The following is a 19,045-nucleotide window of genomic DNA, read 5'->3' as shown; positions in this document are numbered from 1 at the left end:
AAGTGTTTTTTGTGCAACCACCTGAAGAATGAACCTTTATAAAGCTGTCCTTGTATATAAAAAAATAAGGCCACCGAAAGTTAATAATTATATTATCATTATTATTTTTTAAATGTATAGTCAAAGTTTGATAGCACCAAAAAACAGCAAGAAGGAAACAAGATGGAAGGCGAGATCTCTCTATTTGCGTCACAATATAACACTGCCAATGTTCTTTTCCAAGCTCTCTGGAAGCAAGATTCTTCTGTGACAGAGTGGGAAGTGTGTCCAATTCACGCAGTTCCATCTAATTCAACTGAAGCATGTACTCTTCAGGGTAAACGCTTTACCTCGCCATAAAATCTCATTACACAGTGTGTCACAACAATGAAAAAGCAAATGGAGTTAAAGAAGCTACGTTTTCATAATTCCAAAAAGTCAACTGTGAAATAAAAATGGCTCTCCAGCTAATTTCACATGCATAGACTGCTTCTTCGCGAGGAACGCTGTAAACGGCTCCAGAAGCATTCACTTGACAAAGGAAGCGCAGAAAACGCTGGTAAACACATTCTTACCTGTCTCGTTACCACTTGCCATCTGTATTGTGACTGCACATCCAGTCACTCCGCTGCGAAGGCAAAGAAATCGTCTTAGCTACATCTGTCTCCTCACTGGAAAGCACAGGAAATGCGCGGAATAACGCCAAGTCTCCATTTTCCGGACTTCCTTCACTATGTGACTCTCAGAGGCCTTCTCAGCCTCGAAAACTACTTTCCTTCCACTGCAGAGCGCAGGATTCAGGAAATTAAACCATACTTGTGTCAAGACCATCTAGCAGTTAAAAGTTTTTCTCATGAAACTCACTAATTTTAATTCCCTGGACTCCATACGTTTTCTTTTCTGAGGGAAAGGTCAGCTCTTCTCATTGAGTTTCGGGAGAGGCTGGAGGGCTGAGGGATAAAGGAACCATTGCTGAGTGTGTCAGATTCAAGAGAAATCAACTGAGAATCAAGAGCTGAGTAAGTGTGGCCATCAAGGCCCGCCCCACCTGTTCTAGGCTCCTTCGCTTTCAGGCTTAGATGCATCTGCCAGAATAAAATACAGGCAGAAGGCTAGAAGGCTTCCTTGATGGTCACGTCCCCCACTCCTCCAAATGTTCTCTCTTCTCTCTCTCTCTCTCTCTCTCTCTCTCTCTCTCTCTCTCTCTCTCTCTCTCTCTCTGTGTCTGTCTGTCTCTCTCTCTCTCTCTCTCTCTCTCTCTCTCTGGTGTGTGTGTGTGTGTGTGTGTGTGTGTGTGTGTGTGTGTATTAGCACACCTTACCCTTACCTTTCTGCCTGGCTCCTGGAGACTCAGGACTGTGAAGGCAGTATGTATGGGTCTCTTCTGCTGCTGCCTTCAGACTCACAAACATTTCTCAGGTGCTTTTCTTGTTCTTTCCTAAGATTGCAGGAGTGTTCGCACACATCTAATTATGCTGTTTTCTCCTCCCCTAACAAAAACAGTATTCTGAGGGATCTGCAACTCTAAATTTTGTTGTGATAAAATTACTCACGTTATGACTTACTTCTCTTCTCCTCTAATTACAATTTAAGGCCAATTTAAAACCAATTAAGTTCTTAAGATTTCCCTCCCTCAGTCTGCCATTAATAGGTCCTAAATTACAAGACTATCAGAAGCCTGAGAACATTCATTCACAGTCACAATACTTTCAGTATGAGTTGTCATAAAATTACAGAAAGCTATGGGAGTGATTAGATATGATTAGGTGGGAGGAAAATAAGACCCAACTGAAAATGTCAACCAGCAAGTAATTAATCATAATGTAGAAAATGAAAATATATAGATATGTGTTGCTTAAAGTTAGAATATGAAATTATAAAACAGTGTCCCCAAGGGAATTGAAGTAGAAAAGATGAATTAGCAGCCCTTTTAGTAAACTGATTGAGTTCCTATTTACCATAATAAGTGACAAGACTTCTCAATTTATTAAAATTGCCTGAAAGGAGACTGGTTTTCTTAAGTTTAATCTATAGTGCTGGAGTTTATTTTCAAATGACATACAGAAATTTAATGTTTTTAAAATAATTCATTGCAGGGAAAATAGCAAGAATAGCCGTTTATCTTTGAGGAGCTCTAGGAAATCCCATTATGTCTGTTGGAAGGAGAGATAATTCCAAATTGGAACTTTGAAATCTCCATGCTGAAAATACCTGCCCCAACGAAAGAATCAATATTCTGCCATTGTATAGTGGCATTATGATCCTGAGTTAATATAAAATAATAAGTTGGCATGTTTGCCAGAATGACATGAGGATATAATGATTGTGTACTATATAAATCTTGAAATGGAAATATTATATTTAGGTTTTGCTTGAACAGTGACAATTGGTTGCAATCTACTTCTAAATATAATAAAGAAAACAAATCCAGTGTTCATCTTTATTGTATATACATACATATCATTAAAATGCTGTTCATTTCAGAGTTAAGATTATAGCTCACTGGGTATGAAGGCTTGCCGTGCAAGTATTTGTACCTGAGTTTCAATCCTCAGCACCCACTTAACACAGTGATATGGTCACATGTGAAAGCATGAGTACATCCGTTCCAATCCTCAATACCCATGTAGCAGCCTGGTATGTTCGCATGTTTTTTATAACCTCGTTGTTGTATGGAGATAGTCAGATCCCTGGAGGCCGCTGGTCTGCCAGCTTAGCAGAGATGGTGAGTGTTCAGAGTTCACTGAATCAATATACTAAGGCAAAGGTGGTGAACAATAGAGGAGATGACTGAAATCTCCCTCTGACCTCTAGACATACGGTTATGCACACACACAATACACATACACACACAGATAGAATGATTACTTGTTTATATCATTAAGGAAGAATAAGTTTAGCGTTGAAGTGGTTATTAATGTTTATTGAGTGCTTATACTGTGTCAGCTGTTTTTGAGTGTGTTTTAAATGTTTAGTTATTTAATTCATACTGCAAGCCGTGAGATAATTCATATGGTTTTTGTTACTCTATTCTAGTAGGTGTTTGAAAAATCTAGGTATTGTTTCATTGCATTATACCTAGTTAATACATAGGCACTGTGGAATCCACACATAACCTGTGTTTGCCCCTCATCAGCTGCAGCATTTGGGAGATTGGCCATGCCTGGACAATGCAGTAGAACTGGCCCTGAAGATGTAGGTGTGGGAGAACTGACCCTGATGACATGAAATGGGAGAACCGGCCCTGCCCCTTGCTCATTCCTGAAACTGGTGAACTAGTCAGGACAATGCAGAAGAGCTTACCCTATGTGTGAGGACAAGAGAGAGATGGCAGGCTTACCAACCCTGCAACTATCCAGATCCAGGATCAGGGTTTTGAATTGGCCCACCCAAACATTCACCCCATCTGTGATCTGCTGGAGCACAGGTCTGGTCCTGCAGACCCAAAACTGCTATGGAATAATGCTTTTGCACTGTAAAGATTTGTCACTCATATTGGCTTAATAAAATGCTGATTGGCCAGTAAACAGGCAGGAAGCATAGGTGGGGCAATCAAACTATGAATTCTGGGAAGAGAAAATACAAAGATATAGTCTCCAGCTAGAGGCAGAAGAAGTAAGATGAGAATGCCTCACTGAGAAACAGTACCAAGACAAGTGGCTAAACATAGACAAGAATTATGGATTAATTTAAATTATAAGAGCTAGCTAATAATAAGCCTGAGTTAATAGAATAAACAGTTTATAATTAATATACTCCTCTTTGTGTTTCTTTGGGACTGAATGGCTTTAGACTGGGAGGAACAGAAACTTCCATCTACAAATGGCACCCAAATGTTTGGCAAGAATTTCCAATAAGGCCTGAGAAAGCTTTAAAAGGAGAATTGTAGACAGACAAGAACAGAGTCAAGCACATCTTCTTGCTGGTTGTCTTTACTTTGGATAGGCTCTGTTTGCTATTGGCAAGCAAAGGCAAGATTCCTTTAAGAAAGGCTTCCTGACAGCATTAGTAGTAAAGAAATTAGTTCTTTTAAGGGGCTCTGCCATGAAACACTTAAATGGTGTTTGTAAGAAGCTGGTATCAGGCTTATTGTAGTAGCATGGACCTAGAAACTCCACAGAGTTGTGGCAATAAGTCTCATTCCCACTTATTTCTCTGCCATGAAGCTAGACTTTCAAAAAGCTAAGGAATAGGGTAGAGCCACCCACTGAAGCTGCAACTTTAATTCTAGTCATACTGTTTAGCAGAATAAAAACTCATATAGTCAGAAAAAGATAAAGATATATAGTAAAGACAGATTAGATTAAAAAATGACTAAAAAACTCTAAATGGTTTATGTTGTATTTAAATATAAGAAAAGAAAAAGGATAGAGAAAGTCTTTTCAAAAAAGAAATAGAGTAGTCAGGTGTGGTGGTATATGCCTTTAATCCAAACACTTTAGAGGCAGAGGCAGGAGATCTCTGTGAGTTCAAGGACAGTCTGGTCTTTAGAGTGTGAGCCAAGACAGTCAAAGATACACAGAGAAACCCATGAATTAGACTTTAATAATTGCAAAGGAAGCCATGTTTCTAAAGGAACCAATGGTTGCAATCCAATGAATTTTCTTCCCTAAAAACTAGACTTCCTTTTTTGGGGATGCAAAACTAGAATAAAGGAAGTGGCAAAGAAGAAAATGAGGACAAAGAGGAGAAAGATTAGACAATAACAATAAGAAACATAGAGGCGTTTCTTAGGAAGAAATGCATATTTAAAGAAAAGATAAACAAATGCCATATGTTTGTCACCAAGGTTAGTGGTTTATGGAGTTTTACTGGCTTAATTCATATTTCAAACTAACAGAAACACACTGAAGAAACTGCAAATATGAAGTTCAAATGACACAAATATGTCAATTACAGAGGTAGCATTGTAGTTGGGAAAATACTGTGCTCATGACAACCATCCTCAGAGATGAAAAGACCCAGAAATGGCAAGCTGTCTTGATTGACAATTTGAGTATATGTTTGTCATTTTCAGTCCATTTCATTATCGTAACTGTCCTGAGATTTGAGTGAAGAATGGCAGTTTGACCCCATTTTAGTGAAAAGCACTCAGAACTGTTAAGGGCCTGACCTCGAGTCTCATGACCTTAATGAATCTTAAACATGGCAGACTCACAAAAAATTGTTTTGTTTTTCTTTTTTCTTTTTTTTCCCCCTTACACTTCTGGAGTTCCTTCTTCCAGTCAGGACTCTCATCCTAGAATGTTAGCATAGCTCTGACAAAGTGTGGCTCCCTAAAAAGCCACCCACCAAAAACTGTACATGTGCTGTACAGAGAAACACTGAAAATACCCGCATGTGTGCTGGCCCTCACCGGACACGGTGGTGATTAGCTAGCTCTCAAACATTCACGGCCATGTCTCCTATTTAGAGGCATTTTTGGTAGAAGGAACATTGCTGTTACTTGCAAGAAGCAGTTGGCACTCCTGATTAAGCCAAATTGAGCGTCCTCTTACAAGTCTATTGACTGTGAATTTTGCTGTCAATTTTCCAGTACTGAACACTCACACAGACCCCTGCCAGGACTGCCACTGACAAACATGCTGATGCTGCAGATTCTGAGAGGAGGTCCATGGGCCTCACTTTTGTCTTATTAAAGATGGATGAGAGGATAAGGTAAATAAATGCTACAGTAAGATATTGGCCACAAGGCTCCTAGCACAAAAATGTAACTGGTTCCATTTGATTTTATTGCCATATTTAAATACAGCTGTTTATTATTCCCTTTAACACATAAAGATATAGCCGACACTAAGAAATGACTATTGACTAATACAGGTTCAAATTAGAAAATGAGAGGTTGCATTCCACTTTGACTCATGTAATTATTTTTTACGTTCACTCTGTTTATTATCTTAAATTATGTGTTCTCAATATATTTCCTGCTTAAGTGATGTAATCTCATCAATTGTCTTATGAGCTATTCAATGAAATCTCCAAATGAAGTGATTAATACTTTGTTTTGCTTTGTTTTTACAAGAAAAGTCATATACTTCTTTTGAAAAATGAAAAATTCCCAGAATCACTTAAGCATGTCCAACATCAGGATTTCAGAATGACACCTAAACAATTGCCTCTACTCAACTCCTGCCCTGGCGTCCTTCTCACAGCCAGGGGACAGTCCCATTTTCTGTTTCCCACTTGTCTCCCTTTGTGAACTGGTTCTGAAAAGAAGCAAGGGCAGTGATAGAAAGCTGCAAGGGAAACAGGAAATCAACATTTGACTGAAGAATTGCTGTGGAGTTTATAAGCCAGAGCGAAGTTGAAACTGATTATGCTAGCAGAATAGCTCAGTCCTCTATGATGTTTCTCGATACTGAAAAGGCAGTGAACCAACCGTCCGCAGCTATTACTGCCACACATACAGATTCTACTTCTCTTTTCATTTATCTCCCTATTGTATCTGTATTCAAACGAACAGAAATTAAAATGGAGCAAGAACACAGAAATTTTTCTGCCTGCCAGGTATAGACTTTTAATTTCTGGGTAGGTCAAGGAAAAGTTATAATGGTACAGAACTAATTCTGCTGCCCTTTTGAAGCTTGCCTACACATTAACATTACCTCCTGCCAAGAAACATTCTCCCTTGATTAGTTTGGTCCCACCTGTTTCCCCCACAGCCCCGAGTACTGTAATTGTCCTCTGTTGATTTCTTGGTACTTTATGGGTTTTAGGGTACCATTCATATCCTCTAATACTGGGAGCATCCTCTCCATTTATGCACAGCTGACAACCATATAAGTAAAACTAAAAATGTCTGAGATGCCCTAAGAAACTTAACTGGCAATCAGCTCATACTATTTTTAAAAAAGACACAAAGCAAAGGGTATATAATCTGTTGCAGGAGGGTCGCTTAAATCACTGCTTGGCCCATTAGCTCTAGCTTCTTATTGGCTAACTCTTACATATTAAGAGTTTAATTTAAACCATCTCCATTAATCTGTGTATTGTCATGAGGTCGTGGACTACCAGCAAAGTTTCAGTATGTCTGACTCTGGCAGTGGCTCCACGGTGTCTTTTCACCTTCCTTTTCTCAGCATTCAGTTTAGTTTTCTCCACCTACCTAAGTTCTGCCCTATCAACAGGCCAAGGAAGTTTCTTTATTTATTAACCAATAAAAACAACATATAGACAAAAGGACCTCCCATAATCAGCTGACTAGCTCAAAGAGCTAAGAAAGGGATCATATCATCTATGAATACTTGGGCTTGGCAATGTTCAGCTGAAATTAAATTCTTTATCTAATACCTGTCTCTGGCTAAGAAGATGGAATCCCATTGGATTTCCTTTCTTACAGAACATTCTTATTTCATGGCACATACACCGTGGAATAGAAAAGATCAAGTGGATGATCAGAGTTCATCTTTCCTTCTGAGTCCCAGTGCCTTAATCTGAGAAAGTGCTTTATACTTGTTGAATGAGGATCTCAATGAATAAACTCGGCTGAGATGTAATACATATCTGTAATCCCAGCATTCAAGAAGTGGAGGCAGGACGATCGTGAGTTTAAATGTAGACCAGCATGGGTTCCTTAGTAAGATCATGTCTCAATAAATAAAGAAACAAATGCAATTGAAACTAAGCAGACAAAGAGATGGGTTTGATAGAATGACATCAGGGATGTTTGCCCTGCTGTGTGATGTCAAAACATCCATGTCACAGCACCTGTTGTCAAATGGTGGCACACAGTCTATTTGATTCCCAGTGATTTTCCTAAGAGCTAACCATGCACTCCATCTATAATAAATATTGTGTCAATTCAACCCTTAATTCTAGACATGAAGGAGCAAAAGATATTGTCTAAAAATTAAGTTTCACTGTAAGAATTCTTTCTTTATATTGTTTAGTATACAGGTACCAGCTAAAAGCTTGATGGCAACCTGACTCTTGGGCTCTGAGCATCTCCCACTGTCATTCCCAACTCAGCCTGTAACTGTGACCATTCTTCCAAGAGAGGGCTGAATAAGGTTGAAAAGACCAGTCTAGTTATATATTTTTCCTTTTAAAATTAATTTTTATTGAGCTCTACATTTCTCTCTGCCCCCCTTCCTGTCTCCCCTCTTCCCCAAGGTCCCCATGAACCCAGTTCACTCAGGAGAACTTGTCTTTTTTGTACTTCCCACATAGATTAGATCAATGTATGTCTTTTTTAGAGTCCCCATTGTTGTCTAAGTTCTCTGGGATTGTGATTTGTGGGCTGGTTTTCTTTGTTTAAAAACCACTTATGAATGAGTACATGTGAAACTTGTCTTTCTGGGCCTGGGCTACCTCACTCAAAATGATGTTTTCTAGCTCCATCCATTTGCCTGCAATATTCAAGATGTTATTTTTTTCTGCTGTGTAGTACTCCACTGTGTAAACTTACCACATTTTCCTTATCCATTCTTCAGTCGAGGGACATTTAGGTTGTTTCCAGGTTCTGGCTATGACAAACAATGCTGCTATGAACATAGTTAAGCACAAGTCCTTGTGGCATGGTTGAGCATCCTTTGGATACCAAAGAGGTATTACTGGGTCTTGAGAAGAGTTGTTTCCTAATTTTCTGAGAAATCACCACACTGACATCCAAAGGGGCTGTACCAGCTTGCATTTCCACCAGCAATGCAGAAGTGTTTCCTTTACCTGACAACTTCTCCAGCATAAGTTGTCATCAGTGTTTTTGATCTTTCAGATGTAAGATGGAATCTCAGAGTTGTTTTGACTTGCATTTCTCTGATGGCTAAGGCTGTTGAACATTTCCTTAAGTGTCTTTCATCCATTTTAGATTCCTCTGTTGAGAGTTATCTGTTTAGATCTGTACTCCTTTTTTATTGTATTATTATTATTATTATTATTATTTTGACGACCAATTTCTTGAGTTCTTTGTATATTTTGGAGATCAGACCTCTCTCTGATGTGGGGTTAGTGAAGATCTTTTCCCATTCTGTAGGCTGTCGTTTTGTCTTGTTGATTGTGTCCTTTGCTTTATAGAAGCTTTTCAGTTTCAGGAGGTCCCATTTATTAATTGTTTCTCTCAGTGTCTGTGCTACTGGCATTATATTCCTAGTCCTGGTCAAAAGTCAACTTTATTGACTTTAATTCTGCAGCAATAGGGGTTGTATGGTATAAATTTATCCTGTGTATTTCAATGTAAAGTATTATGTAATGCTTAAATCTGGTTAAACATGTATTGCTCAAACATTTTTCTTTCTGATTGGAAAAATACAGAGCACCCTTTGATCTAACATTTTGAAGTATATAATACATTATCACCACCTACAGCTATCATTCTGTGGGTTGTACTTGAAAACTGTTCCTATCTCAGTAAAATTTGGTTTGCTTTGTTCGACCTTTGCCCATCATGTCCTCTCCCACATTCCCCAGCCTTTGGACGTACCTTCTAAAATAATGTTATTTTATAAAGCTGTATATGTGTTGATTACTTGTGATTTAAAATTCAGAATGTACACCTACATAATTAGCTGTTTTCATGTCCCTTTTCAAAAATCTAACAAGTGACTTTAAATTTTAATTTAAAGTATTTTCTTATTACTTCTTGATATTGAATGGTGAAGCTAAAGTACATTTTCTCTAGAAAATTTTTATATACATAAACCATACGACCTTCAATCTGCCGTCCTAATGCCCAAATTAATGCATTCTTCTCTTTCAACTCTTTCCCTCTTGTTCATCATTTTCTGTTGGTGTCTTCAGAGGTCCACATTAAATACCATATTGATTGCATAGCTTCTTTCTGTCTAAATATGCTTTGTTGGCTGAGCACATCCATCATTCTGTATTCCTCTTTTATATATAATGAATAATCATATTTGCATGGTGTCCCTCTCCAAAGAATTAAAGCACTTTAAATTATTTCAGGGAATTACATGTAATGTATTCTGACAGCATCTCTCTCTGAGACAGGTAAAAGGAAAACACCATAAACCACTTTACTAGCATGAAAGATGGCACCAGAATGAGGAACTAGCTGAGGGCACACTGCCATGTCCTGGTGTTGAAATAGGAGCGACAGGGCTGCGTCCCCGGCACCCGGCCGCCCGCATGGCTAGCTTATACCCAGAAATAATTACACGGAAACTGTATTTTTTTAAACACTGTCTGGCCCGGATAGTTTCAGTTCCTTATGGCTAGCTCTTACATATTGTTTTAACCCATTTCTAATATTCTGTGTAGCCCACGAGCTGGCTTACCAGGGAGGATCTTAACCTGCGTCTGTCTGGAACGGGAGAACCATGGCGACTCCTCACACAGCTTTTTTTTTTTAGCATTCTCCTCTGTCTACTCCGCCTACCTAATTTTCTATCCAATAAAATGGGCCAAGGCAGTTTCTTTATTAATAAGAAATCACTCCCACATCATTTCCCCTTTTTCTGTTTAAACAAAAAAGAAAGGCTTTAACTTTAACATAGTAAAATTACATATAACAAAACAGTTATCAAGTAAGAATTACAGTTATAATATTTATATCTATTTTATCTCTTATCATAACTAAGGAAAACTATAACTAACCATTCTTAAACTACATCAAAGACTCCAGAAGGATATAATATTACCTATCAAACAAGAAATAAGAAAACTCTAGAAATGACAGAGACATCTCGCTAACGGTACAGAGGAACTTTGGGTGACTGTCCAGGCAGCGAGATGTCTCTGTCATTTCTAGAGTTTCAAAGTTGCTTTTTTCTTGTTTGCTTAGGTAATAGTATATCTTTCTGGAGTCTTTGATGGAGTTAAGAATAGTTAGCTATAGTTATAGTTTTCCTTAGTTATGATATAGATTATTGTAATTTTTACTTGATAACTGTTTTGCTATATGTAATTATTCTATGTAAAGTTAAAGCTTTTTTTTTTTTTGTTTAAACAGAAAAAGGGGAAGTGATGTGGGAGTGTCATATCAATCTGTTGATTTCATTGGCTGAGCAATAAAGAAACTGCTGGCCCTGATAGGTTAAAAGATAGGTGGGCGGAATAAACAGAATAGAATTCTGGGCAAAAGAGGAAGTGAGGTCAGACTCTGCTCTGCTCCCAGAGAGAGCCGACAGCTCGGGAGCAGAGACGCCATGCTCAGCTCTCCCAGAGAGACTCAACAACTCTGCTCTCTGGAGCAGAGACACCAGGATGGATGTAGGCTAGAATCTTCCCGGTAAGCGCACCTTGGGGTGCTTACACACATCATTATAAATGGGCTAGTCCAGGTGCGAGAATTAGCCTGTAAGGGTTAGAGTTCATGGGCCAAGCAGTTCTTAAATGAATACAGTTTGTGTGTTGTTATTTCGGGCATGAGCTAGCCAAGCGGCTGGGGTGTTGGGGACACAGCCCCGCCACGTCCTATTTCAACATCCTGGGAGTAATAAACTGACAGCCAGGTTTTTTGGCCCTCTTTATCTTTCTATTTCCAGAGTGACTTCCCCAAATCTTGATGTGAGGACCTTTTACAAAAAAATCCCACCTCGGTCCCTCTTGGCTGTAGGCCTACTGTCCATGTCCTCTGTCACAATTCAGTGCACGGGGCATGAAGAATCTCCACCAAATTTCCAGCATCGGACATATTAAATAAATCCTTTCTCTGAACCAAACATTTCAGCAGTGTAAACAGTCACTGCCTTACTGTAGCCACATGTTGTCAGATCATTTTTGTCCTCTGTGAAGATCTGTCTCAGCCAAGGCACCTTCTTTAATAAAGAGCTGAATGACTAATAGTCAGGAGAGGGTAGGCGGGAGGAGAGGAACGGAGAAGAAGATTCTGGCACGAAAGATTCACCAGCTAGATTAGGAGGGAGTTGGGTATACATTGTGGAGGGGAGAGAAGGAGCCACATGGTAGAACATAGATGAATATAAATGGGCTAATTTAAGTTATAAGAACTGGTTAGGAACAAGCCTAAACTAAGGCCAAGATTTCATAATTAATAATAAGTCTCCAACAAGATTTCATAATTAATAATGAGTCTCCAAGAACTATCCAACTACAGTCATGCAGTTCTCAGCTGTTCTTGAAGACCCAGGATCAAACCATTCTCAATTGGTTCACATTCACTTGCTTCCCCATCCCTGGTTTCATTGTGCCTTCATTCCTGGGGAATAATTTTGAAGCTCTGTGTTTCCTCCAACTTCATCCTGGATCTGCTAGGCAAATGAAACCTCTCTTTTTCAATATGCTGAAATCTTTGCTTATCTTTTATTGTTTATGATTCACTTGTTCTATGGCTATTAGCTATATAATGAATTTTACAAACTATAAAGTGTTTTGAATATACATTTATAATTCTATGAATCTTCTAGATTTTATAGCTAGATAATTTATTTTTTAATAAGACTTATTAATTATACATAAAGACACATTTTCATTGTAAATTAGATCCCGGTGTCTTTTGATATCACATTCCTATATTTTTAAATTATTTTTCAGTTTCTTTTATCAATTTTGGCTTCCTTATTACTTTTTGATCTTCAATTTTGGCATTCTTGAGTAGCTTTTTGTTGTTGTTGTTGTTGTTGTTGTTAGTCTGTGTATTCTCAACAGGAGGTATCCCTTTTGCCCTATACATGAAATTTTGATGTATGACACTGGCTTATAAGATTTTACAGTTTCTTTATTTTTTGTCTCCTAAAGATTTAATATCTTCTTCCATAGCTTCTCTGCTATCATAGACACATACTTAAGTCCAATCAATCTTTCTTCATTTTCAGCTGATGAAACTAAGGGTAAATTCAGGTACACTAAACTCCAGATCAGATTCATGGTCAACCAGCAATACACTTGAACAGGTGCCATGACAACAATGTTATAAGAGCCATAGTTTATGGCAATGATATGAAGAGATATTGGCTCATTTACATAGATTTTAGCGATGATAGAAAACATTCCTCATCTCCTGAGTAGTTAGAAAATGGGGCCTTTTTTGGGCAGTTGCTTTCTTTACACATCGCAAGCGCCAAACCTAACCAGATCTTCTTTATTTTTTGTTTTCAAAGTACATACCCAAGCATACTGTCTATCCAAAGTAGTAACCATTTAAGATACCACAAAACCATTATAAAATATACAGGCTCTTTTGCGTTATATGACTTTTCTGTACAAAATCTTTTTCTTTACTTAGTTTATTTTTGTCTTAAACTTTGTTGATTGTATCTAATATTTGTGCTGTTTTGAATATTTAAGGGATTAAAAATGTTTGGCCAACCAAATAAATTAGTAATAGAAGTAGGTCCAGAGAAAGGCTTTCAATAACACATGGTGCCTGTGAAAACAGAAATGCTGTACTTACTTGATACACATTATGTACACCCATGTAGTCACACATACTACACATCGCTGTGTGCACCTGCTTCATGCTATTGTGTATACCTCTGTGTAACCTACATGATATACATTACTTTATACAACTGTGTGTATCCCTATATGATATGCATTATTTTGCATATCTGTATGAGTCTTTATCTATCTGATACAAATACCTGTGTGTATATCTCTGATACCGGTTGCATGTAACCCTGTGTGTTTATACATGTTACTACATACACACCAGTGTTTGTGCTACAAATCTGCCACTTCATTTCTCACATTGCATTGTTTTAAAATGTCTCTATATCATGCTCAAACATGGCACTCACTGAGTAGGTCTGAGTGGCTTTGAGCCTGTCTGCAAATTGTTACCCGTCTGTGCTTGAATATGTTAAGTATGAGAAATAAACTAAACCCGGCATGATGGCCCACACCTGAATCTCTCCCATCACTGGGAGATGGAGCGAGACAAAATTTTGTGAGCTCAATGACCATGTGGGTGATGTAGCAAGTTCTATCTAGGCCAGCCAATGAGGGCTTTGCCATTTTCTTCTCTTAAATTCCAGGAGACAACAACATTAAAAACCTTAAAATTTAACTTACTCATCTTTGATAAGCCAACTTTGCAATTTTTAATATGCATTTCATGTACATTTATCTTTAATGTCTCAAAATTTAAAAACTCTCTACAATACACTATAAAAATTTTCCATTTTCTTCACTTTGGTGTCTGTAAATTTTCTTGAATGAATGATGGAATACTACATATATATGATGCAGGATGTACTTCCGTACATGTGTTGCTTTTATTGATCGACGAATAAAGCTCTTTAAGCCAATGTCATAGCAGAGTAAAGGTAGGCAGAAAGTCGAAACAGATACACAGAGAAAAAGTAGGCAGAGTCAAGAAGATGTCGTATAACTGATGAAGGAGCAACATGCCACACTGCTAGGTCACAGCCTCGTGGTAATACACAGATTAATAGATATGGGTTAACTTAATAGTTAGAGCTAGCCATTAAAAGCCAAAGACATTGGCCAAACAACTAACTGATAATAAGCTTTTATAAGTGGCTGCAGGAACTAGCAAGGGGGACCTGGTGGATGGAGAAAACTGGTCCAGTGGGAGCAGACAAGATGGAGAAAAGAATTGTATTTATAATTAACAATATTCAGTGTGAGAAACTATCCAATAATATTTAACAAATATGCATCCCTTTTTTGCCAATATCTAAATTTATTGTGCATCTGTTGTTTAGCTTCTATAATTTTTAGATATGCATAAAACAATTTGAATTTTTGGCATTAAATAGGACAGTAATGGGCAGAATTCATAAGATTAAATCTTTAGGAAACACATATAAGACGCCCTGAAATGTTTCCCCCTCATATTTATTAGTTCTTTGTAAGTATATAAAATTCACTGTACTGGGATCATATTTATCTACAATAGCAACTTCCCCAAGAGCCAACCACTTGCCTACTCAACCAACTTTTTTAAATCCACCAATTCAGTTTGTGCTACCCATAGATGGGCATGAGGCGCCATCAAAGCCAAGGAAATAGTGGTAAATGAAGCTGTTGGGAAGCAAGAGTCAGATTCCTTTAAGGTGCAGTCCAGTGAATGGAAGGCAGCCTTCAGTGAAGGCCACACATCCAAAATATGCTCAGATCCTTCCTTTCATACTATGGGCTCATAGATGATGCATCTGTGCTGAGTATCACAACCTGATCTCATGGACAGGAGGTACATAAGCCCTGCACACATCACACTGACAGGATTGTTTTCAGAGAATCAAAAGCAGTTCCCAAAATTCTGCACAGTTCTCTCTCCTATGTACGAATACAGAGCTGTGGACAGTAAAACAAAGAAAAGAGGTTTAAAGCAATGCCTACTTGTTCATACTGGACACAGCAGTGCCTGCTTTTAACAAAACAGGGGAAGTAAGTTGCCCTGCTAGGGCTCAGTTTTCCATTATTATGTAATGAACAAAGTCCTTGTATACAAGTCCATTTGAGGAAACACTGTTGTCACCCTTTTGTATAAAAAAGCAATTTCAGGTTGCCGCCAAATTACATGAAAGAAAATATAGTATGAAGGCTAAATTATTCACATGCCTTTGCGAAAGTATCAGGTGCAGTTCCGCTTGCTAATGTGCCCACAATAAATCTCATACACTTTGAGACAGCACTCCTCTCTTTAGACCATTGCTGAAATACTTAGAGTATAATGACCAAATATTTCCACACAACAGTCATGTAGTCTTCACCCTAGCATAACTCTAACACGCAAAGCCTTTTCTCAGAGGTCTTTAAACTAAGTTAATCTGACTTGAAATCGGAACTCTCTAAAGTGCTTCAGCATTCTGAATGCCTGCTTTGTTTCCACTGAGAAGGAAAGAGGAATCTTGAAAGCCCGGCTTTTCATATTTATTCTCAGTCACATTTCCAAGCAGATATTCAAATGCTGTCAGTCAGTTGTAAAGGATAAAAACATAAGTCACTAGAGACAGTAAGTTACCACTTGGAAAAAGAGTAGCTTGAAATTCCGGGGCTTTCAAGGTTGTTTGTAGGTCCCCATATTCCCATTTCTTACACAGTAAAAGCAATTTTAACTAAAACCTTTCAACACATTGATTTTCATTGTCGAGCAATAAAGTGCACTGGTTGAGAGAGAGCAATTTCCAGATTCAGAAAGACCTAGGGTCAAGTTTTGTTTCAGTAACTCATGAGCTGGATAACCTTCACACTCTCCCCCTAGCCCTTTCCTCATCCCACTGTCAGCATCAGAGAAATGTTTACCTAAGAGGATTGTTCTGAAAATGAATGTAATAACCTCTGCTAGGGCACTTAGCACAGTGGCTTCTAATTTTTGAGGACCATATGCAGAAATATCTTGCAACAACAATAAATCGCAAAATAATACAAAATGGGCATTTGGTCAAATGTGAATTTGAAATTTTGTGTCTTTTGATACAATAAAATATTTAACAAATTTTAACAATCTCTTTATTTCTTTACTTTTATTTATGGGGATTATATCTCACTATAGAAGAGCAGTTGGCCTTCAATTTTTATCCTCCTGACTCAGCCTTAATGTGTGATACTTTCTTGTCTGTCTGTCTGTCTGTCTGCCTGCCTATCTAGTCACTTGAACTTTTATTGTTAAGATTATAATAAATTAAATGTTTCTCTCTTCCCTCTCATCCAAATCATCCCATATATCCCTTGCTGTTTCCTCCAGATTCACTGCTTCTTTTTCACACACATACACCACACACACACACACATACACACACACCATGCACATATGTATACCACACGCACACAAGCACACCACACATACATACACCATACACATGCACACATGCACACCATACACATCATACACACACACACACACACACACACACACACACACACACACACACACACCCCACACACACCCCACACACATATTTTAATGCCTTGAAACCAGTGTATCTCAACTTTCCTAATGCTATGACTCTTTAATATAGTTCCCCATGTCATGGTTGTCATGGTGACTCCCAACTATAACATTATTACATTGCTACTTCAAAGCTGCAATTTTGTTACAAATGTGGGATTTCCCTCTGTATGCTTCTGTGAATATATTACCATTGATTAATAAAGAAGCTGTTTTGACCTATGGCAGGGTAGAATAAAGACAGGCAGAAAATCTGAACAGAGATGTATAGAGAGAGCAGGCAGAGTCAGAGAGACACCATGTAGCTGCCAAAGGAGGAAGATGCTGGAAAAGGTCAAAGCTTCTTGGTGATATACAGATGAATCAAAATGAGTTAGTTTAAGATGTAAGAGCTAGCTAGGAATATGCCCAGGCTATTGGCCCAACAGTGCTGTAATTAATATAGTTTATGTGTGGTTATTTGGGTCTGGGTGGCCAGAAAACAAACAAGCAGTCTCTGCTTCCATGTTACTGTTATTATAAAGTAAGTATCTGATATATGGCCCTGAAAGAATCATAACTCATATATTGAGAACCACTGATGTATTATTATTTCTTCAGTAGTTAAAAGAATCTGGGTTTGATTCTCAGTACCCACTTGGCTGCTAACAACCATCTGTAATTTCAGTCTCAGAGCCTCCACCACAATCCTCTGGCCTGCACAGGCACTGAGTGTAGACCATGCACAGACACACATGCTAGCAGAACACCCATGCACATAAAATAAAAAAGGTCAATGTTAATGTTAAAAAGTAAATTATAAATTCCTTTCTTTCCTAATAAATAAAACAAATTGTCAAAGGATTTTTTTTTTAAGTTTCTACTGTTTTATCCATTACTTTACCAAGGAAATTTCTCTCAAAATACTGTAGGAAAACCCAAGTTTAACATCTTTGAATCCTTACTCCCCCTGGACACAGTTATAAGCAGTCAATTACTTGATTTCTTTGAAAGAGAACTGTCTCTTTCCCCTAGCTCACACACTAAAGAAACAACTAGCAGTAGATTCCTGGGGAACATTTAGCTTTTCTTAAACTCTATCCTTTTTTTTCTGAAGTGAAATATGAAAACTATAAGAGAAGAAAGTATCTCTCCAGATATAAAATTAGCAACACACTTTGGTGGTGAGCAGCTTTTGTCATGCACTAGGACAAGTCACAGAAAACTGAATAGAGAAGAGTACCTTTGGAGGGTGAGAACTTTCAATATTGATCTCAGAAAGAAACTTTAAGGGACATAGTCAGGACATCACAGAAATAACCTCATTTCTATTCCAGACTTATCAGTATCTCAACTCCGAAAAGCTTTTCAGCTCCTGTTGTTGCAACTTGAAGGCCCTAGCTATTCTACTTTAGTTTTCTCACATTCATAGGCAGAACATTGTTGCCTCTCTGCATTCCTTATCTCCTGAAGCACAGGCAGTCTTGGATCTCCAAAGGCGCCCTGGACACAGATGATTGCAGCACAGAGGCCACCCCGCCCTTGCTGCAGGAGCCTGCTAGTGCTGTGCCCAGAAATCACTCAATTGCTCTCACTTCTCACGTGTAGATATTTTGTCCTCTGTGGAGTGAGATCGATTTGCTTTACAAACTCTCCAAGTCTTATCTTCCTTACCTGATGTTTTAAAATGTCTCATCCTCACAGTGGAAGGGAAAACCACTGAAAACTAAGACAAGAACGTTGTAGATATAAAATTTCACCAAGAAATCTTAGGCGGCCCTTCCCTTTTATCACTCTTATTTAACATAAGGAACCATATTATGGACCTAAAAATTAAAAGGATATTGCAGTTGGTCCTTTGATCAGGATAGATGTTTCCATACATGACTCCTAAGGAAATTTTTTGTATTCTAATGCCCAAGGAATCTCAGGCTATGGGTATTGTACTTACTATGTATGTGTATCTATATGTTTGTTAACATGTGCTAACGTGCACATCCAAGTATGTAAATGTGTATGTGGAGTCAGTCAAACATCAAGTTTCTTTTCTATTACTCTCTTTCTTATTCTTTGAGACAGGGTCTCTCACAGAACCTGGAACTCATTAATTATGTTTTCTAGGAAGCATTTTCCAGGGATCCCCCTGTCGCCACTCCCAGAGCATGCAGGTCACAAGCACAGTCTGTAACATTTGGCTTTTATGTGGATGCTTCCAACCCGGAATCAGCTCCTTATGGTAGCACAATAAGCATCTTACTAGCAGGTCTATCTCCCTAGAACCCTAGGAAACTTCAACTGAATTGCAAAGTAGCT

At 38.2% G+C, this 19,045-nt stretch overlaps 1 protein-coding gene across 4 annotated transcripts in view; it reads right to left on the bottom strand.

Annotated features, from left to right (window-relative positions):
- Nlgn1 (neuroligin 1) overlaps positions 1-19,045 on the bottom strand; it is a 660,587-nt gene that overhangs the window by 202,530 nt on the left and 439,012 nt on the right. The window lies entirely within an intron of this gene.

This window comes from Alexandromys fortis, unplaced genomic scaffold (assembly GCF_014885135.2).
Source record: "Alexandromys fortis isolate MF-2015 unplaced genomic scaffold, M_Fortis_MF-2015_v1.1 scaffold_41, whole genome shotgun sequence".
In the NCBI taxonomy this organism is placed as follows: domain Eukaryota; kingdom Metazoa; phylum Chordata; class Mammalia; order Rodentia; family Cricetidae; genus Alexandromys; species Alexandromys fortis.
This window is presented reverse-complemented; position numbering and strand designations above follow the sequence as displayed.